This window comes from Heterocephalus glaber, unplaced genomic scaffold, assembly GCF_053883595.1.
Source record: "Heterocephalus glaber isolate CG9 unplaced genomic scaffold, H.glaber_assembly_v1.0 deba00001687, whole genome shotgun sequence".
Lineage (NCBI taxonomy): Eukaryota > Metazoa > Chordata > Mammalia > Rodentia > Bathyergidae > Heterocephalus > Heterocephalus glaber.
Genome location: NW_028258412.1, coordinates 11530336 through 11553278, shown reverse-complemented (window position 1 = coordinate 11553278; position 22943 = coordinate 11530336). Strand labels below are relative to the sequence as shown.

At 44.3% G+C, this 22943-nt stretch overlaps 1 protein-coding gene across 4 annotated transcripts in view; it reads left to right on the top strand.

Moving 5' to 3' along the window:
* Window positions 1-22943, top strand: part of Cmklr1 (chemerin chemokine-like receptor 1) — a 185699-nt gene that overhangs the window by 75804 nt on the left and 86952 nt on the right. For 2 of the 4 annotated variants that reach the window (XR_015446285.1, XR_015446286.1), the window contains exon 6: window positions 9632-21668. The exons of the other annotated variants lie outside the window; for them this stretch is intronic. The gene's annotated coding sequence lies outside the window, so the exon portion shown is untranslated. Of the gene's footprint in view, window positions 1-9631; window positions 21669-22943 lie in introns of those variants that run through there. 4 annotated transcript variants of the gene reach the window in all.

Genomic DNA, 22943 nt, shown 5'->3' with positions numbered 1-22943 from the left:
ACAAAGGGCTTAAGGAACCTGCTGGGAGTCATCAGCTAGTGGATGGCAGATCTGGGCTTCCCCCTGGCATCCCTATTGCCTCTGTCCTTCCTGGTGGGTGTGGGGTCTTGTGGGGGCCAGAATAGGTTAGTGGAATGGTTCTCAAAGTGTGGTCCCTGGGGCAGCAGCAGCAGCCTCAGTGTTACCTGGGAGCTGGTTATAAGGGGGCCTTTGGGAGCATCACCTGACCTCTGACAGGGATGCCCTGGGGATGGGGTCAGCCCCCGTGTGGCAACAAACCCTGTGGGCCATTCCGACGCTAACACTTGTTCAAGACCCCCTGCTGTAGACGGCTGGTGCTTTGCTGCCTGATGGCAAGCATTAACTCTGTTTGTCATCCTCTGCATTATTTATGAACTGCCATTAATATGCAAATGCATGCCAGTTGATTGGCTTGCCTGGCATGGTTCCTTGCATCTCATAAATCAGTGGCTGCTGTGCTTCCTTGTTTAGTAATTCTCCAACTGTGGGGTGCTCTGTCGCTGTGAGGAGATCAATAAATCCTCCACTCAGAGGGCAATGAACCAGGTTGGCTCCCATATGCCTGGTATTTCTGCTGCCTCCATGTTCTTCCCAGGCCTGTGGAATTGCTAAGGGGTTCCTGAAACCTTGGGCTCTGAAGACAGGTGGATTTAAGTTTGCATTTCAACTTTGCCAATTACTGGCTGGATGACTAGAACACATCATTTGACCTCCAAGCCATTTCTTCACCCATGGGATAGAAGTGGGAGAACTTTGAGAGTTAGTGGAAAAGTGCATGGTTCTTGTTTTTTCCAAGTCTTGGCCTCCATGGGCTTCAGTGATCTGCTCAAGGTCAGACAGCTCCACTGTGGTGGAATCAGGCTGGAAGCCAGGTGTCCTAGATCCTCATGCAGCTACAAAGACTCCTGGCCTGTGGTTAATCCACCTGGAGGGTGGTGTTATGAACATTGTCAATTCCTTTGCTTTCTCCTGCTGCTTACTGAGGAGAAGTGTTGGCTTTAGGGGTCTGGACAAGTGGCCCCTAATTGCCCCTCTTTGGAGACTTATGGATAGGGGAGCAGGAGACAAAACTAGCTGATGAAGATGGCTGCTGTCCCTGAATTAAAAATGCCAGTCATGGTCATATACTATACTTTGTCCTCAGCTTGTCCTAAAGCCATCAGGTTGCGGGGGGGCAGTCAAGTTCTCTCCTTTTCCATCACAGGGAGATATTTCCAGTGAGCTAATGATACCTTGGGGAAATTCCTCAGCCTCTCAGTGGCCCAGCTTCCTCATCTGTCACGTGGCACTAATCATAGCACCCACCTCAAGGGTGGCTGTTGGCACTGACTGAGACAATCTTTGGTATAGCATCCAGAACCCAGGTGCCCACCCAGAGGCAGTCACACATGGCCTAAGTTTGGGCACTCATGCTTCTCGGTATTTTCCGAAGGGCACAATGGAATTCTTGGGAAGGAGCTGAAACTGCTTGTACAGGTGGTATTTCTTCTTCCCAGAAACATCAGCTCTCCTCATAAGGCCTTCCAGCTGATCGAGTCAAGCCCACCCAGATGCAGTAGGATAATCTCCTTCATTCAGCATCGACTGATTAGCAGCACTAGTGGCATCTACGAGATACTCTCACAGTGATAAGCCTAGCTTGGGACACCTGAACCCTGTGACCAAGCATAGAGAAGATGTCCTGACTAAGCTCTTTGAAGTGCTTTGAATAGATTTATTTCTCAAAAACAAGCTCCACTACTGGTTTCCACCTAAGATTTATTCTGGATCAACAAGAAAACAAGAGTTACACCACTAAATAAAAATAGAAGGTGACCCCAAAGCCCTCTTATTTTGTATGTGAATTAAAATCAAGAAAGGTGAAAATAAAAGATATTTTCACAATGCCACTTAGATTTATGTTTGAATAGAGGGAGACAGTAACCCAGCAAAGGTGATATATAAAGCCGACTGTCCCACAGAGCAATGAGAAATCAAGTATTTACTTTTTATCCCCTCCTTCAACCCTTCTGGTTACCCATGGAGAAGGTCTCAGCTGGCGTCACCATGGCCTTAACACTTTTCCAAAGCTCACCCACTGTTGGTCCTTTACAACACGGAGCAAAGAGACCTGAAGTCAGAGCATCAGAGGCCCCATGGACACAGGCTGGAGATCATGGCCATTTTCACTATATTAATCCTTCCTACCCAGGAGCAGGGGATGTCTGTCCATTTTCTGATATCATCTTCAATCTCTCTTTTCAGAGTGCTATAGTTTTCAGAGAAGAGGTCTTTGATTTCTTTCTTTAGGATGATTCCTAGGTATTTCAGTTTTTTGGATGCTATTGTGAAAGGAATTATTTGCCCTATTTCTCTCTCAGTGAGTCTGTCATTGGTGTAGAGCAAAGCTATTGATTTTTGTTTGTTGACCTGGTACCCAGCTACTTGACTGAATTTGGTTATTAAGTCTAGAAGACTTGGTGGAGTTCTTGGGGTCTTCTATATAGAGTATCATGTCATCTGCAAATAATGACAATTTGACTTCTTCATTACCTATCTTTATTCCTTTTATTTCTTTCTCTTGTCTAATTGCTGTGGCTAATGTTTCCAGAACTATATCAAACAAGAGTGGTGATAGTGGATATCCTTGTCTTGTTCCTGATTTTAGTGTGAAGGATTTCAGTTTTTGACCATTTAGTATGATATTGGCTGTTGGTTTTTCATAGATGGCTTCTATCAGATTGAGGTAGAGACCATCTATTCCAATTTTTTGTAGGGTTTTTATCATAAATGCATGTTGGATTTTGTCAAATGCTTTTTCTGCATCTATGGAGATGATCATATGGTTTTTGTCCTTGGCTCTATTGATATAGTGTATTACATTGATTGATTTTCGCATATTGAACCATCCCTGCAACCCTGGGATGAATCCCACTTGATCAGGGTGTATGATCTTCTTGATGATCTTCTGCATTCTGTTTGCCATTATCTTATTAAGGATTTTTGGATCTATGTTCATTAGTGAGATTGGCCTATAGTTCTCTTTTTCAGTTGGGTCTTTCTCTGCTTTGGGGACCAAGGTGATGCTTGCTTCCAGGAATGAATTCGGGAGTATTGCTTCCCTTTCAATTTCACTAAAGAGTTTAAACAGTAGTGGCAGCAGTTCCTCTCTAAATGTTTTGTAGAATTCAGCAGTGAAGCCATCAGGGCCCAGGCTTTTCTTAGTTGATAAGTTTTTAATTACATTCTCAATTTTATTGGTTGATATTGGGTTGCTCAGAATTTTTAGGTCTTCTTCGTTCAACTTTGGTAATTCATATGTATCTAGGAATCTGTCCATTTCTTCTGTGTTGTCCATCTTATTGGCGTATAGGTTCTGGAAGTAGGTATTGATGATCCTCTGGGTTTCTGCTGTGTCTGTTGTAATTTCACTCTTTTCATTCCTAATTGCATGGATTTGGGCCTTTTCTTTCCTTTTTCTGACAAGGTTGGCTAAAAGTTTGTCAATTTTGTTGATTCTTTCGAAGAACCAACTCTTGGCTTCATTGATTTTTTTGTATCATTCTCTTAGTCTCCATTGCATTGATTTCTCCTCTGATCTTTATAATTTCCTCCCTTGTATGAGCTTTGGGGTTATCCTGCTCTTCTTTTTCTAGATGCTTGAGGTTCAGCATCAGGTTGTTTAATTGGGCTCATTCTGTTTTCTTAATATGCCTATTCACTGCTATGAATTTCCCTCATAAGACTGCTTTCATTGTGTCCCATAGATTCCGATATGTTGTATTGTCATTGTCATTTAATTGAAGGAACTGTCTGATTTCTTCTTTAATTTCCTCTGTGACCCATTGGTTATTCAGAAGTGTGTTGTTCAATTTCCACGTGTTTATGAAATTTTTTGAGTTTCTTTTGCTATGGATCTCTAATTTCATCGCACTGTGGTCTGATAATATACAGGGGATAACTTCAATTCCTTTGCACTTACTTAAACATGTTCTATATGTGAGTATGTGGTCCATTTTGGAGAATGACCCATGTGCAGTTGAGAAGAATGTGCATTCTGATTTTGTGGGGTGGAAGACTCTGTAAACATCTGTTAAGTTCATTTGTTCAAGAGTTCGATTGAGTTCTAGTATTTCATTACTTATTTTTAGTCTAGTTGATCTATCTATTTGTGACAGTGGGGCGTTGAGGTCCCCCACTACAATTGTTTTAGTGCATATATGACTTTTCATGTCCATTAGTATTTGTTTTATATAGTTGGGTGCACTAGTGTTTGGTGCATAGATATTTATGATTGTCATCTCTTCCTCCTGGATTGTTCCCTTTACAAGGATGTAGTGTCCTTCTTTGTTTCTCTTAATCAGTGTTGGTTTGAAATCTACCTGATCTGCAAAGAGGATAGCTACTCCTGCTTTTTTTCGGGTTCCTGTCACGTGAAGTATTGTTTTCCACCCTTTAACTTTCAGTCTATGAGTTTCCTTTTGAATTAAGTGTGTTTCTTGTATGCAGCATATTGTTGGATTTTACTTCTTGACCCATTCTGCCAGTCTATTTCTTTTGATTGGTGAATTGACACCATTAACATTGATGGTTATAACTGAAACGTATTGACTTGTCATTGCCATGACTTTTTCTTTTTGTTGGGTTCTCCCCCTTTACATTTAATTTCTTGTCATGCCAGATGGGTTCAATCTGCTTTGCTTCCTGGGGTTGTGATCCTCAATGTCTATTCCTAGGATATTATGTAAAATTCTTTGGAGTGCTGGTTTGGTATTCACGAAGTTCCTAAGGTGCTCTTTGTCATGAAAGTATCTTATTTCTCCACCAATTTTGAAAGATAGTTTTGCAGGGTACATCACCATTACTTTAATCTTTTTTTTTTTATACCGGGAATCAAACTCAGGACCTTGTGCTTGTGAGTCAGGGGTGGTGCCACTGAGCTAAATCTCTGGCCACTTTAATCTTTTTGTATTACTGTGATTTGCCTTGGGAAAGTTGCCTCAGTGTCCTCATCTACATGGAGATGGTCACTGAAACCACCTTGGAGGGGCTACCATGGTCCTGCCATTGCCATTGCTGTGACACTGGATGCCACATCCTTATTGGTTAATTAGACTTATGGATGGATTTCTCCACTGTATGCTAGTACAGTCCACAGTCCCTTTTGGCTTTTAGGCAGGCGAGAGGGTGCTTGTATCATACACTATGTGATAACACTGGTTGGGGACCCCAGGGCAGCACCTCCAGTCAGATGAACTGATAGTCTTTGGGGAGACCTCTCCCACAGGGCCTGCCCAATTGGGTGTGCACTGTAAATAGCCCTGCATTGGAGGAGAGTGGTTGTTGTTCCCAAGCCAGTAGTATTGGCTCCACATTTATGATGGAAACACAGTGTCCAAAGGTTCTTGGATTTTTCAGTTACAGATATATACTTGGCTATGTGCTTGAGCAGATGTTTCTCTAAGATGAATTTCTAGAAATGATGACTGTGTGGAGGACCCTGCTCATTTTAAAATGTTAAAAAATTGTCCATCAACTGCCATCCCAAATTGTATTTTGATCAGTGCTAATTCTAGACTGGGATGGATGTGGACAATGGAGCCCTTGGGTTCCTCCAACCTGGGGTGCATGGAAGTCTGGGGGCACAGAGGCCTTGCCCACCCTCTGGGGTGCATGGAGGGAGAGCTGGTCATGGCTGCTCTGTGTGCTTGCTAGGGAGGCAGGTCTATGCAAGCAGAAGGAGAAGCCAGGCTTAGAGCAATTGGAGTTGAAGGAAATTAAATCTGAGCTCCCCACAGGCTGTGGAGAGGCAGACAAAGCCTCCAGGGCAGCTGGCCTCAAAGGCTGGAGCCCTGGGGAGGCAGCTGGTGTTGGAATTAGCTCTGGCTTTCTTCCCACCCCGGAGCTGTGAGCTCCGGGGCAGGGCCTGGGCTGTGTTTCCTTCTAAGTGGCTCCATCTGTTTTCATGAGGGGAAAATGCTTGCCCAGAGATGGAAGGCAGTTGGGGCCACAGTGGATAGAGCCAGTGGCATAGGGTGGGAACGTGAGGCAGATGTCCTGAGGGAGTGTGACAGGTGCCGGGTACCCACTGTGTCCACAACCTTCACAATGATGGTCCACAGTCTTCTTGTGTCATGGCTGGCACTGGCACCATGCCCGCACTTGGAGGAACTTGGTACATGATCAGAGGGAAGGAAACAGAGAAAGAGAAAGGAAGAAGTTGTGTGATCTTTGCCTGTCAGAACTAGGGTGGTTTTTATGACTATCCTATGTCTCCATTTTACAGAAAGGGAGTGGAATCCTAGAGGGGCCAAAGCCACTCAGTTGGGGGGCTTGTGGTTGATTTCTAAGCCTCTGCCCTCTGGAGAATCCCGGAGCAGGAGTGCCCTATGGAGAGCTGCCATCATGCCCCCACTCTATCTTGGGATCGCCTGGTTATCACTGGAGTCAGCCTATGTCCTTGGTTGGCCTTGGGATCCTCATCTGTCAAATGCATGCTCCATTCCTGACCCGCTGCCTGAGTGGGGAGTGAGGAGGAAGAATCAAAGTTATCACTCCCTTCCCCCACCTGAAATCCCCTCCGTGGCTCCTGGTTGCTCTCCAAATCAAGACACATGTCCCTAATGGGACCATTTGTTGGCCCCTGTACTCCACTATACATTTTTGCCCTCCAGCTTCCCTGTCAGCTGACAGCTGCACCACCACTAAAGCCCCTTTCCTCCTCATGGAGCACCTGCTTCAAATCCCAGCTCACTTCTCCTTTCTGGGCCTTAGTTTCCTCATCTGCAAAATGGGACAGACAATAAGGCAACCTGTGTCATGGGGTAGCTGTCATTCTGAAATGAATTAGTATATGGGTGAGATAAAGGCTCAGTCAGCTCTTAAAGCTTCTCACAGCCCTGGACTTCCCTCCTGCTGCCCCGCCTTGATGATTTTCTCTCATGTGTGATCACTGGGCTAGAATTGGTCCCCTTCACCAGACTACAGTCTCTAGAGAGTGGGGAAAAGCCTGTCTCCTTCACAGCACTGTGCCTGGCACTTACTAAACAGGAGCTCCAGAAATACTCAGCGGATCCTGGGGAATTCTGACACGGTGTCATTCTTGTGTCCCTGGGTATCTGATCTGTCCAGGTTACAGCGTCCAATGGCCCCCCACTGTACTTCTCCCTGGGTCTCTTAACCAAGACGACTAGACTTCTCTGCTTTGTGCCGGGGCCCAGGCATCTGGCTGTGACCTTGTTCTGCGGGGCCAGTCCATTAGTGCATTCGCTGCTTCTCTAATTAGATCCATCAAGACAAAAGGAACTCGGCTCTTCACACACGCTACCCATTAAGGCAGGGGCACCTCCAGCTGCAGCTGCCTCAGGGTCCCCTTGTCTTGGGGGATTGATGAAAAAGTGTAATTGTCCTCCGGCCATGTGGCTGGCATTGGGTGACCTGGGCCAGCCTGTCCCTTTGGTCCACTCCCCAGCCTCGGCAGAGTCCAGGTGGTGGTGGGGTTTACTAGAGAATGGACATAAGCCCAAAGCCCCAAATGCTGCTCCTCGTAGCGTGTGGTTGTTTCTGAAAACCATCACGGCATGAACTTGATTGTCCCCAACTGGCTGCTGGCAGAGGGATCAAACCCTGCGTGCCCGACACATCTTTGCTCTTCACCTTGTACTCACCACCCTGGTTCCTCTCTTGTCCCTGCAGTCCACACTGCACCCTGCAGCCAGTCTGGTCCTCCTAGAGTCCACATCTGACTCTCTTCTGTCTTTCCCTTCTGTGACCCTGGCTAAATCCCAAACTTCTAATAATGTTCCCCAAGGTCCTTTGTGATCTGGCCCCTCCTGAGCACTCCAGCTCAGCTCTTGCCTCCTCTGCACCTCTATCCCAGTCCCCGATTCAGGCAAACAGTGTTTCACTTTCTCCAGCAGCTCTGCCTGGCGTCACCTCCAGGAGTTCACATATGCTGGAGTGTCCCTTCGCCAGGAACACAGTCCCCCTTTTGGCCTGGCTGAAGTGGATTCATCCTTGAGGAAGTCTTTCCTGATCTCTCCAGGGGGTCCCTCATCACCTCACACTTTACTGAATCCCATTTGTCCAATCCTCTGTCCTGCCTCCAGGCTTTTAACTCTACAAGATCTGAGACTTACGGTCTTTTTACTCATATAGCCCTAGCTCCTGGCACACAGTAGGTGTTCAACAAACTTTTGAAAAATAATGAAAAGTGCCTGTTGTAAAATGTGTGATACCAAAGGTTCCCTACAATACTGATAATGACTAGGGCAATGATGATAAATGTGGAAAGCCAAGGGGGCCATGGTGGATTAACTAATGGTCAACTTGGATCGCCCAGCTGAAATGAGTCAGCGTGGTTCTGGGCATGAAAGAGCCACCTGAGGATTGTTGCTGACAGCATGAAAGGAGAACTGGAGAGGAAGATTTATGCTGTTGATTTTCCTGGAGAAGCTTGCCGAGGGTGGTTTTCCTGATATGAACTTGGGTGTTTTCATTGTCAGAGGGGCTCAGGTCCCCACTGTCACCAGGGATGGCTGCTGTGAGGGAGCTCTGGTGTTTGCCTTGAGTGTTGCTTCCTGGCTCCAGTGCAGATCTCTCAGCCCGGTGGCACAGACCCTTCCCCTGCCAGCACAGACTTTCTAGCTTCCCCCACTGGGCTTTGGGCCTTCCCGGTGCAGATCCTCCATACAGACGTGCATGAGACATTGCTGGGGACTCTTAGCCTCTGGCTGGACATGTGTGGGACACTGCTGTGGGATCCAGGTCCTCAGCTGGATTCTTTGGGTCTCTAGTGTGTGGGCAGCTCTCTTGTACTCCTCTGCATTTGAATTACCAGGTGAATGTTATAAAATAATCCTGTAAATTATGTGTCCTATATTAAATCTATTACCTTGCAAAGCCTGACTACAATAGTGGGTGTTACTATTCCCATTTTACAGTTGAGGGCATGTCGGGTGCCCTGGTGCTGGGACTTCCTAGGTTAGGGGAAGGCGGGAAATTCTTAAGGCAGCCCTGCCTGACCTGTGCATATCGAGCTGGGAGGCCAGACTCCATGGGGAGGGAGGTAAGCAGCAGTCACTTGGTTCCAGCTTAGTAGTGTCTTCACTGACAGCCTACCTTTTCCGTCTCATGGTGCTGGTCAGGTCCTATGTGTGGACGGTTGCAGCAGCATCACAAGAAGATTCCCGTGATAGATTCCTCTGCTGGAATCTGTATTGGGTTCCCTGTGAGAGAATCAGAAATGCCAGCTACTCTCCAGCTTCTAGTGCTGTAGCCCCCAATGGCTGCAGTCCGCCAATGAAATGAGGTTCAGACTCCATGAGTCTGGCACCAAAGATCCTATGGGATCAGTCCTCAGCCCCCCTATCTAACCTCCTTCCCTTTTCTTCTCTTTTTCTTACCCTCCAGCCTAGCCTGTCTGTTCCTTGTTTTCACTGCCGACCCTCATGTTTGTTCTTGTGCTGGTTCTTTTGCTTGGAATGCTTTTCTCTCTGGTGTCACTGTGGGGGGCTCCTATTCACTCTTCAAGGCCCAGCCCAGACACTTCTTCCTGGAAGCCTGCCTCAGTTTTTCCAGCTGGAAGTGATCTTTCAACTTACAGAACTCTTTGTTTTCTGATCTCTTCCAGATTACATCTCCCAAGGTTCTGTGTGAGGTTTGTGTGCCTTTGCCTTCCCTCCCCCACCACACAGGAGGCACCCAGAAGATATGTGCAGGAAGCTGGTAGGAAGTGGGCATTGGAGAAATAGAGATTTGCTTGATTTATTAATGAAGGATTGTTGAAGAAATGAAAGACCATAGGCGGTATCATCAAAACATATAATTAATGTTTAAATGTTAAGAAATTGTTGCAGTAAGACACATTGCCATGAATCCCTCTCAAATACTTCCCTTTTCCTTTTGTACACTTATCCCATTATTTTCACCACTTTTGAAGCAGTTCTGAAAGTCTTCTTTCACGAGTGTCTTCACTTGGGCTGTCGTGGCTGCCTCAGGGTCCTGAACTGATTCCAAACGGTTAACTTTCATGGTCATTTTGACTTGGGGAAGAGCCGGAAGTTCTATTATGCCAGATCTGGTGAATAAGATGGATGAGGATACACCATAATGTTTTTATTTGATGGAAATTGATATAAATGTTTGATCAATAAAGTGTAATCAAAATATGATGAATGTTTAAATTACTATTGTATTACAGTAAAACACACGTTGCCATTAATCCCCCTCAAAATAATGAAACCACTCCCATTTTATTCAAATACTCTTATCCCATCATTCTTGGTAAAGTGTCTTTTGCTGTAATACGATTTTGTAAAATTTAAATATTTACTGTATTTTTAGATCACCCCTTGTAGACTGTGGCTGAAAAAACCCAGCTTTAAATCCAGACAGAGCTGGGTTTGAATGTACTTGTGACACTCACTAGTTATGTGGATAACTCTCTTCTCCTGAGTCTCAGTCTTCTGGGTGGATTTTTAGAGCTGTCCAGGAGACTTTAAATAATACAAGTAAGGTGACCCGCACATAGGAGATGCTCAACAGATTGTTTTAATGAATGCATGAATGTAGAGGGTCATTGGAAGATCCCAGGTTTTGCCACCAGCTGGACCTAGTTTGGACCCACTTCAGGTACTTTCATTTGTTCTGACTTTGGGCATATTCCTTCCTGTTTGGTCCTTAGTCTGCTCCTCCACTCTCCAGTGGGACTATGATGAATGGTGAGGGGATGAATCTGGACTCTTGCTCCCATGAGTTTCACTGAACCTGAATAATGTGGCTGCCTCTGAGTTATTCACACCTACAGATGTCTTCATGCAGCACCATCCACCTGCACGTTTTTTCCAAATAAGCACAAATCCTTAGCATACATGATTCTTGAAGGGTCAACAGGTATGCCAGAACTCACCTGCTTCTACCAGCTGAGTGTCACAGAATCAGGGGACTGAAGCTGGGGGCCTACCTATCCAGATATGCCAAACCCAAGGGGCAAATTCTGTGGAATTTGGATCATGAAGTCCGAGTTTCAATTTAGGATCTATTTGTTGCCTTATGCCTCGAGTTCTTTCTTTTCTTTTCTTTTTTTTTTTTGGTACTGGGGATTGAACTTGGGACCATGCGCTTGTGAGGCAGGCGGCAGAACCACTGAGCTCAATCCCTGGCCTTTAATGCCTCTATTTCTTATCTGGAAGATGGCACCATCAGATCTTTCTCATAGCATGAGAGTAAAGTTTAAATAAGAGACACGAAGGTTCTTGTTATAGTGCCTGGTAAATAACAGGTGCTCAGCAAATATTCCCTTTCCCCTTGTTATCCCTCTTTCTTTCCCTCCTTATACCCTTTTCTTTATCCTTCCATCCTTGTTTCCTTCCCTCTCTTCTCTTTCTCTTCCTTGCCAGGAATGATTCATCAGCCATAGCAGGGTGAGCCTGCAGTGGACCTGTCAGAGGTACTGGAGGGTGGGGAGCAGCTCTAAAACCAACAAAGGATTGTAGTCAGTGCACAAATATCCCAGCTCCCTCACCTGCCAGGTGAGACAACTCTGAGCATGTCTCCCAGAATCCTCCAGTGGGATTGAGGCTCAGATGCCCAGGTAATGACCTCCTCACAATACCCTATCTATTGTTTCCCATCTCTTCCCTCCCTCATTTTCCCACTCCTACAAGTGTTTATTAAGATCACCTCCTACCTAAATTACTGCACCCAAGTCTTTGTCTTGGGATCTGCTTCTGGGAGAACTCAAACTAAGGCACATCCAAACATGTTGTGCGTGATAGGATCACTGAAGACTTCAATACAAATAAATTGTATCTCCAGATTTCTGGCCTCAAGCCTGTCTATGGGCCTCACCCACAAAGTTCTGACTTTCATTATCTGAGGTCTTGAAGACTATTTAATATGAACCTAAATCATTTAAGACTTCTCCAGTCCTTCCACCAAGGAGTGGCCAGAGTTGTCTTTCTCCAGAGCAAAGCTGACTGGGTCCCTCCTGAGAGTAAAGTAAAAACTCACCTGCATGGCTCAGGATGCCCTTTGTCATCAGGTCTCAGATGCTCTGGTCTTCTCTCCCATCATACCTCCAATGCCCTCTTCCCTCCTGGTCTTTTCTCTGTGCTCTCCATGAAACCCTCTCTGCTCTCTGACTCCTCCCAGATTTTGCTCATGCTGTCTCTCTTTAGGAGTGCTTTCTCCCTACCTTTTTTGACCACTAGATTTATTGTCAAGACCCGGGTCATCCCACCTCCACTGGGAAGTCCTCCTTTCCTCCCATTCTTCCTCCACATCTGAACAACTTCATGAGGGCTCCCATCCTGTGTCTTCTCAGGCCCAAAGCCAGTGAGGAAGAGAGTTTGGTCTTGTCCCAGAAGTCTTTGCAAGACCTCTTGCCATCCGAGTGTCTGCAACAGTGTCATATGTCACCATCTGTAACCAATAGAATGCACAGAGGAGTGCAGACTGGGTTTGGTCACTGGGACCCCTCCAGCTACATTTGGTGTCAGTACTTCATGGATTAGCGGTGGAAGGGGAGGTCAGGATGGTTAGCTTTCCCAACTAATGTCTTCCCCACTGCTTCACTGTGTTTCTTTTCTAATTCAAGAAATTAAACTTAAAAGGTGAATTTTCTTGATTTAAAGTTTTGCAGTTAAATATTTGTATCTGGGCAAATTTTGTTCACTTGCAGATAATCTCACTGAATATTTATTACTTACCTTATACGAGCTGAGTGGCCAAAAGCTACAGGGATGAGAACCTCCATGGCATGGAACTCATACAGCTGCATGTTGACAAGATTCCCCTGGGGATGTGCGTCTCTGAGGCTGTGGTCCATATTTCTCAGGCTGAAGATTGATGGGAGTGTTTCTTGGCATCTAGTTAGTAATCTTAATTCCACACTCCTGGAATTCTGGGGGACCATGACATTTCAGTCCCTCACACTTTAATTAATTATACTTACCTAGTGGTGTGAGGATTGAACCCAGGAACTTCACAGGGGCTGGAAAATCAGCTTCCAACAAGGCTCATTCACATCGCTGGTAGGTCCATACTGGCTGTTGGCAGAAGACTTCAGGTCCTCGCCATGTGTACTTGGATTTCTTCCACATTCTCACACTCCAGGGAGAGCTGTTTGTTTAGGTTGTCAGGTTGTTTAGAGATAATTTTTGTCTACACCCTTTGGGGACATCTCACAATGTCTGGAATTTCTCCAAGGGTGATTCAAGAAAGAGTAAGGTAGAAACTGTAATTTAAACAGTGACAGCCTGCGAAGTCACGTGCTGTCACTCCTGCAGAGTCTCAGTGGTTACCCAGGTCTGTTCTGTTCCGTGTGAGAGGACTACACAGGACCACTTGGGAGGGTGTCTAGCACAGTTTGTCCCCTGCTTCCCAATGATTCACATCTCTGTCACGTGCAAAATACATTCGTCTTTCCAAAAGTCCCCCAAAGTTGCATCCTGTTGCAGCATCAGCGCAAAGTAAAAATGTCATAATCTAAGTAGGTTAGATTTAGGTTACACTTAACTTACAGTAGAGGTGCAGGATAGGGTAGCTGGTAGATGTCCCTGCTCATGAATGGGAGATAGAGGAGCATAGAGAGTACTGGTCCATACCAGTACTGAAGTACATCAGGGCAGAAGCTGGTAGATTAAAAAAAAAAACTATACTACTTAAGGCCTGAGAATAACTCTCTAGCAGTCTTGGCACCTGTCTCTGAACTCTTGGTTTCATACAACCAACCTTCCCTCTCCACAAAAATAGCCTATATGTGAGATGCTTTCTTAGCCAATGTTCTTTTTATAGAGGCATATAAGTTTAAAGTCCTCTTCCCATCTGGGTAGTTTCTGTCTCTTTCAATCTAGGCCAGCTGTGTTTCTGCCAATATGTTTCTCTTAAAAATGGTGTGGGTCTTTTGTGAATCTTATTGGGAGTTCATTCTATTAGAAAGCCACATGCATGAATCTTATGGATTTAAGCTCTTCTCTGTCTTGGGCCTCTCTGAAAATCCCAAAGCTGCTGAAACACATTACCCTTCAAATTATTGAAAGCTGTATGTTTTGGTTGACTGGTTATCAGAAGCACCATCCTAGGGCCTTGTAGAGTATTAATAAATACTCATCTTCATCAGTCACATCTTCAACTTCATCCTTATCCTCTATCTCCTGACAAAGCCCTGATTGATATTTGTGTAGAGGTGTTTCTTACTTTTAGCATCATTTGTCATCTGGAGACACAAACAATTGTCAAAGCTAATAAGTCTTGGCTTCTTTTGATTTAACAGTTGTTTCTTTAGTTTATCTCTTGCCTTTGCACATTACTATGAGCAGCAAAACAAGCAGGAGTCATCCTCAACACTATGCCTGGAAATCTTGTCTAGATCAGCACATAGGCTAGATACAGCATCCAATTTTCATGTTATCACTGGTAACAGTGTTTCTGAACTATCTTACTATGTAACAAGCATTTCCTTTCCTTTAGCTTATCCTTTATTCATTCACTCAGTCATGACATCATTAACCATCTATATAAGAAAGATATGTGATTATAGTGATAAAACAATCTCAGGGCTAGCTCTCATGAAGCTTATGTTCTATGAATCTTATTTAGTTCTCTGGAATCATCTGGAATCAGTGTTGTTATTATTATTTCACATTTTATAAAGGATGAATCTCAAATGAATCTCAAGCTTAGAAAGGTACAATCAATCACCTAGGGACTCACAGATAAGTGAAAAATCTGGGACTTGAACTTAGCTCTGTTTGATTCCAGAGCTTTCCAGCTACTATTTTAATTCCCTTTCCTGGAGTTTAATTCCCATTTCCCTTGTCAAGGTCTGAAGCTTGTTCATTTCTTCATTGAAATTCACTGGTAATCAAGCTGTTGGCTTCCTCTAAAGATATCATTTATTTCCCCAGGCAGACATGAATGAAGATATGCCTTTAAGAACAACCAAGTGGCTAGGATTGCTTTTCACTATGGGGGCTTTGGGGACTCCTCAGAAGTCCTCACTGCCCCCCAGTGCTCCACTCAAGAATGAAGGAGGTGCCCTTAGGAGGGGAAGGTCAGGGCCAATCTTTAAGTGTTGAAGTCACTGACTTCTGAGGGACTCTTGGAGGAAGAAAGAAGAGACAATACAAGCAGGAAAACTAAATTATGTGGCCATAAATCCTCAGGAAATCGCTACCCTGCCACATCCTGCCATCTTACTAAGCCATAAAAGCTTTTGAGAGCTTACTAAGCTCTCAAAACTTAATAACACCATAGTATCCTGGGGTAAGACATGTGCTTAAGGGAGGGCAGACCTATAAAGGTCTAAAGGGATGCTATAAAATGTGCCACATGTCCTTGGTCTTGACCTTGGGTTAGAAATATGAAAATTTTTCCTAAGCTGCACAAACCTGGTTAATTTTCTGAGCAGCCTGACTGAGACTGGCCTCACCTTCAGCTGCAGGTGTGGGGGTTGGTGTGCAGCTTTGCTACGAGGACACACATTACATAACACAAGGGGAGCCTTCCTCTAGTGCCTCAAGTCTTCTCCAAGGATTCAGTTGAAGACACAACCTGTTTGCCAAGATGCTGAGTGACCAGAGCTGACCCCTCTCTGTCCTCATCTCTTTCTGTTTAATATTTATAGTTAAGAAACTCACTAAAGACAAGAAGACTATCTCATCTCTTTCTGATCATCTCTCTCCCTCACTCTGCTGGAGGCCACACTTACTTCACTATTCCTCAAACACAATAAACACTCTTCATAGCAGAGACTTTGTATTTCTTTGTCCTGGAATGCACTTTCCCTCATTTTCCTACAAGCAGTCCCTTCTTGACCTTCACTTTCCAGTCCAGTTCTCACCTCTTTGAAGAGGCCCTTCCCAACATCTCGGTTTAAGGTGATGCATAGTCTTGCAGTTTCTTTTTTAAAATAACATTACCCTTTTATTATTTAACAGCACTTATTGTAGGCTGTAATTATTTTGCTTATTTATTTTTTACTTGTTTACTTTTAGAAACAGTCCCTGGACTCTTTAAATTCAGAAGGACTGGGGCTTCAGGCCTGGGACTCTGATGGTGGTCTCAAGCACACACCGCACAACTCCAGGGAGAACTGTTTGTTCAAGTTGGTGGTTCTGGAGATGATTTTTGTCCCCACCCTTTGGGGACATCTCTCCATGTCCGGAAACATTTTGAGGGTGGTATGGAGTGCTGTTAGTATCTAGCGGCAGAAGCCAAGGATGCTCCTAAATATTGTCCAATGTACAGGAAAATCCCCACAACCACCCAGCCCCACCGGTCAGTGGGAATGTCCCTCATGAGTACATCTGCCTTCACATAGCTGAAAACATTGCTCTTGGGATGCCCAGCTGCATGGAGCTGGGGTTGTCTGAGGTGCTGAAGCATATCCGTGGTCAAGGCAGGCTTTCTCTCTTCCTTTCTTCATTTTTAGAAAAACAGTTTCTGTTTTTTATTAGTTCATGTTTGCCTCAAACAATGATTAAGTTCATTGTGGGGTATTGGTATATTGGGTTTTTTTCCCCATCCCCTTTCCTTTCCCTCGTTCCTTTCTCCCTTCAACTCTTGATCCCTTTCCCTTTTGGAAAAGATCCCCCTACTTCCTATTGTCTATCATTTATTTTGTTTGTATTTGGAGTTTCTCATACAAGAAAAACCTTGTGATATTTAATTTTGTGTGTCTGATTTGTTTCACTTAATGTATGGTTGCAAGGTGCATCCATTTACCTATGAGTGACTCAAGTTTACTCTTCTTTATGGCAGAGTAGTGCTCCATTGTGTATAAATACAATTTCATTATCCATCCATCTGTTGATGAAGCCCCAGACCTTCTTCATTCCATTTGGATTTCTGTTCTGGATCTCATCAAAGACAGTTGTATATAGAAATAACATCACAGCATGAAGATTCTTAGAAGTCAAGTGTTCTAGATCCCCTCTTTTTATATAAAGAGGAAACCAAGGCTAAGAGCCCAGATTTGCCTATGATCACATTTGAACTAGAAATATACTTGTCTCCTTCCTCCTCCCACACCCACCATATTCCCTTCTAAGACAACCTGGCCAATGAGATTTTACCATCTGAGAATCGTCAGTGGAATGGTCCTCCAATTGAGGCATCTTGTCTCTTACATTATAACTAGAATTGGGCCGGGGATTTAGCTCAGTGGTTCTAGCACCTACCTTGAAAGTGCAAGGTCCCGAGTTTGATCTCTAGTACCAAAATAAAGCAACAACAACCCCCCCAAAACAACAACAACAACAACAACAAACATTATAACTAGCATTATTTTGAGGATTTGCTCCCACAATGCTCAGGGTAACTAGGCAGACAGTTCCTCTCTGAGTACTCTTGAGTGAGACCTGTCTGGCAGGAAGCTAACTGATTCATTAGCTTAGCACTGTGTTGTGTACAGATACATCTGGGTATTTGTTGTGATTTAGGTCTAAAATGTTTCCCAAAGTCTTGTGTTTGGAGATGGGACCTGGTCAGAATGATGGACCAATGGGGGCATGACCTGGAAGGGTGAATTCTTGTCCCTGGCTCCTCTCTTCCTCTCTTTGCTTCCTGTCTACCATGAGGTGAGCTGCTTTCCTCTGCCATGCCTTTCCACCATGCCACTTCTGCCTTGGAGCTGGCCAACCATGAATGGAACTCACTGAAACTGTGAGCCAAAATAAACCTTTCCTTTAAGTTGTAGGTGTTGGGTATTCTCTCTTAGGGATAGTAAAATGACTAATACAGATTTTGATACCAGACAAATAGGGTTGTTGCTATGACTGTACCTTGCCATGTGGTTTAGAAGCCTTTGGAACTGGTTTGTGGGAGAGGTTTGGAAAGGTTTGAAGATGCTGGATAGAGAAGTCTTTGAATGCTGTAGGCAGAGACTGATGAGAGATTATGGTCAGAACTCAGAAAGATTGAATACTGAAAGGAATGTGGACAGTAAAGGTCATGATCATGAAGTTTCAGTTGGAAATGAGGATTCTATTAGAATTTGGACTAGGGTACCTGCGTGTTACATTTTGGCAAGGAACTTGCCTACGTTTTCCCCATGTTCTAAGATTTTGTGTGAGCTACATTTAAAAATGATGGAGCAGGGCCTGGGATTTAGCTCAGTGGTTTCACTGCCTGCTGCGCAAGCGCAAGGACCTAAATTCAATCCCCAGTACCAAAAAAAAAAAAAAAAGTTGGAACATTTAATCTAGTGGAGGAAATGTCAAGGCAGATAATAATCTGGATGTTGCATAGGTATTGCTGGAAGCTTTTAGCCAGATCTACAGTGAAAATCAGGAGCAAAATGCCAAGTTGAATGACTTGAAAAGCTTTCAGCTTGCATGTCATTGTTTTCTCTTTTCTTCTCTTTCTCTGTTTACAAAAACCTTTCGGGCAATCTGAACACTGGGTTGCATTTATGCCTACAAAGCCCTCAGTCTTTTGGATCTTTCTTCAAATATCATTGGCTGACTGAGCAATGAAGGCTGTGTTAATCATTTGCTGATGTTATTGGGCTTCAGGGTCGTAGGGTGTATAGCCTTGCAGGTTTCACACAATCTCATAGAATTTAGCTGGGCTTTCATCTGACTTTTCGGTGATAGCTGTTACATTTGACATGTTTATAGGCCTTTTTCCATCCTTTTTGAGTCCCACTCAGAGGACATTCTGATACTAGTTTAAGGTTTCTAGTCATCCCTCTGTGTTATGGTTTCAATCTGGTCAGCCCCTAGGCAGTGCTTCAGCAACCCAGTGGTACAGGTCGGCTGTAGTGGGAGGGGCTTGGGCCTCCATCCAGGCCTGGGCTCCATCAAGAATCTGACATCATTCTTCTGTGTTGAAGAGGGTCACAAGGAGCTATTGACATCCCAAGTAGGCTGGTAAGTTTGGAAGATGGTTATTAGTTTTATCATCCTCTGTGGCTTCTTAGTGTAAGAGGGATTGTGGTTTCTCCAGTTTAGAAGGTTGTTGGTGCTGAAAGGTTGGCAATAATCTGAAGGATTGTTGGCCAGGTACTGGAGGGATTCTGTGATATTCACGAAATGGCATTTGAAAGTGAGCTGATGATTTAGACTGTTTGGCTGATCAGAGACGATGTCTGAGGGGAACCTCTGCTGGCTCTGGTGGGAGTGGTGAGGATCCTGACTCTATATCAGAAACCAAATGGAGCAGAGATGAAAAAACAATACCCACCAGGCTTGATGTCATAGGTGATGTGACAGAGGCTAGGTTTGGTTGGGCTGAAAACAATGGAGACAGCATCGGGTGGCGTCATTTGAGTAGGGACAGGCATGGTTCCGGGCATCAGGTTAAAAGTTGGTTGCCATCGGACTGGAGGGGCAGGCAGTGTTGGCAACAGAAGTGCCAGAGTGGAACCTGGAACTGGAACAGGCATCATTACTGGCTTGGAGGTGGAGATGGAGTACAGCGACATCACCGAAAGATGTGCTGTGATGCTGGTGACTGGGAGGTAGAATCAGGCATCACTGGTGTTGGAATAGAGGTAGATCATGGAGGAGTTGGAGGTGGTGGTGCTGTGGCTCGTGGTTGTAGCACCTAAGGCAGGGGTAAGTATGATTCTTCTTGGGAAGGGTCCTTGGTGAGGGCTAGAAAAATTCTCTTTGGTTGGGGCTGTTCTGAACCAGCTGCAGGGAGGCTCCTCCCACCATTGTTTTCAGGACTGGCGTGGCTCTTTTGCACAACTAAAATGGCTCCTGGATTTTTTATGGCACAAGCATGGAGCCATGGTAGCTAGTTTAAACAAAGATTAAGCCAGGAGTCTATACAAGGAAACTGGTCGGTGTGGCCTCCTTTATCGGTCTCAGTAACTTTCCTAACTTGGCGGACAATGTCTGTATTCAGAGTCCCCTCTGGCGGCCATTCTGGGGAGACTTTTGGCCAGTCAATCTCACAGAAGGTGCACAGCTTTCAGGGTTTCATTTTCATACCCTACTTATCAGAATAGCCCTCCCTACAATTTTTTAGCATACATTTTGACACCGTGGGCTCGGACTGACTCGAACCCACTCTAGCTAGCTCCCTAGGTGTGTGTGGTGTTCCCTTGTTCAAAGTCCCAAACAGACAAAGGATGGGTGCCCCTACCCTGAGGGAGGGACCAAGCAAGTGTTCATCTGGCCATGGACCTCTTAGCCACTTTAAGGACCATCCAGGCTTAAGGGGGTATTTATTTCATTGCAAAAGCCCCCACTTGGCCTTTCTTTGATGCATCCACAAAATCGCAGAATGAACTCAGTCAGACTCCTTATGTCTAAGAGGGATTGCCCCTCTCTTTCCTGTGGAGCCACATGGACCAGTTACTGAGGACAGTATCTGGTTACATTCATTCACATCTGGACTCTCCAGGCATTCAGAGGTTAAACATTACAACCCTCTTCCCAGGGATTCTCTCTTTTCAGGCTAGCAGGTAGTTAAACTAATTAGCTAGGGTGTTCTTGGGGTCTTACCTTATCTGATGACCAGATTGGACTAAACCAGATGAGTGTCCTCACTCCTTCTGGGTACAGAATACTTCAGGCAGTGAGCAGTTCATCTCCAGTCCTTCTAGGAGACTCAGAGGAATCTCTGAGGGTGCACCATCCCGTCAGGGGCCTGGGGACATCCCTAATCCCTCCTTGAGGGCTTCAACCAGTGATTTTAATCAATCAGAATGTTCAATTTCCCCAGCCAATGCATCAAATGCAATGGCAGACTTACAGTCCACAGTGTTGCAGCTCTTAGTGCTACAACAGGATCTGGTCAAGAAGAACCGAGAATGCACCTGGAGGTGGGAGGCAAGTGTACAGCTTTATTACACTGGTGGGATTATCAGGGATTTCTCCACAAAGCAAGCAGCCTGGAGCTGGCAGTGAATAGGGTTTATATGGATCAAGGGAAGAGGGGTGTAGATACAGAAGCAAGGCACTTAACATCAGTTTATAGGTTGAGGATGTTACATTTAGTTTGCATGATTGGATAGAAAAGTACACAGGAGTTCATCTTATTTACATATGGTGGGAAAGTAGGGATTATATCATCTTGAGGATACAGACATTTACTGAGAACAAAAGACAATGAAGGAGGACATGTTTTAGGTGTGGGAGCGGGTATGAGCTGGGAGTGGCTCTTTGTCTGTAGGTCTGAAAGCCACAGGAAAAAACTTTTTGTTCAGAAATGTTTTTCCAGCTCAACAGGATTTAATGTATGCCCTGCTGAGTTTTAGTCTTGCTTTGGTCTAATTTCTGTCTAGTCCCCTTTTGGAATGGGAATGTTTACCCTGTGCCATTGTATGTGGAAGTATTTAACTTTTAAAAAAAATTTTATAGGGGCTTACAGTTAAGAATTTGCCTTGAGTGTCAGAGGAGACTTTGTACTTGAATTTTTTAGCAATGCTGGAACTGTTAGACTTTGGCAACTCTTAGAGATAAACTAATATATCTTACACAATGAGATGGACATAATCCTTTTGGGGGCCAGGGGTGGAATATTATGATTTACATCTAAAATGTCCCCCAGAAGTCTTGTTTTCAGAGGTGAGGCTTGCTCAGTGGGAGCAAATCACTGGGGTCATGATCTAGGAGGGTGTATTCTTGTTACTGGTTCTCTCTTTCTCTCTCTCTCTGTCTCCCTCTCTCGCTCCTGCTCTTTACCCCCATGTAACTGATTACTTCATCCTGTTTCACAGGCAAGGAAGCTGAGATGAAGGACACTGTTCTACTCACACAACTGGAGAGTGGCAGAGAAAATCTGAATCCAAGTCTTCCTTTTGGAATCAAAGTCTGTGTTTGGAGATTACATCTATTAAACTAGAAATATAATCATTTTTTATTTATATATTAATTGGTACATTTCAGGTATACAATACATTTACATTTATCATTGGGTGTTTGTACCTGAACATGATGTATCTTAGTTCTTATTTTTTCCCCCATTACCTATGCGCCCTTCGCCCCCACCACCCTTCCCTATTTACATAGACTTTGTTTCCATTTTTTTTCTTTCTCATAATTTTTCCTTTCCCCTTCCCCTCCCGCCACCCCTCCACCTTTGGACCATTTCCTATTTCAAATTATCAATTATTTATTTTAATCATTTTCATCCTTATTTACACTTTCAGTTTCTCACACTAGAGAAACCATTCAGTATTTACACATGTGTGTCCTATTTATTTCACTTAAGAGTATGGCCTCAATATGCATCCATTTAGCTATAAATGACTCTGGTTTCTCGTTCTTTATGGCTGAGTAGTACTCCATTTTATAAAAAAACCCACATCTTCTTTATCCAGTTTCTAGTTGATGGGCACTTGGGCTGTTTCTAAACTTTAGCTATTACAAACTGTGCCACTATAAACATAGGTGCACATATATCTCTGTGGTATGATTCTTTTAATTCTTTGGGGAAGACACCACGTAGGGGAATAGCTGGGTCAAATGGGACCTCTAGTCCTAGTTCTTTGAGGTATCTCCATACGGATTTCCACAGTGGTTGCACCAGTCTGCACTCCCACCAACAATGGAGAAGGGTTTCTTTCTCTCCACACCCCTGCCAGCATTTGTTATTGGTTGATTTAGAGATATAATCTTAATACCTCCACAAAGGAACTGAGGTGGATCCAAAGACATTAGTATAAGTGTGTATGGCCATTTTACCTGGTTCTGCCTCAGTTTCCCCATATGTGGTTACACAATGCCAATCAAGCTCATGTGTTTGTTATATGCAAATGAAACAACACTTTCATAGCAACAGCATTGGCTATGCTTTATTGAGTACCTTCTGTGTACCAAGCATGATGTCTGGAGACTTGTAAGCTTTAACTCCCTAATTCTCATCCTATGAGATGGGTGATTTCCTTCATCTGGGTGAGCCCTGGGCCTCACCTGCTTCATCTCTACAATGGGGATGATGATGTAACTTCCTCATGGGATCATTTGAGTATTAAACAAGTTAAT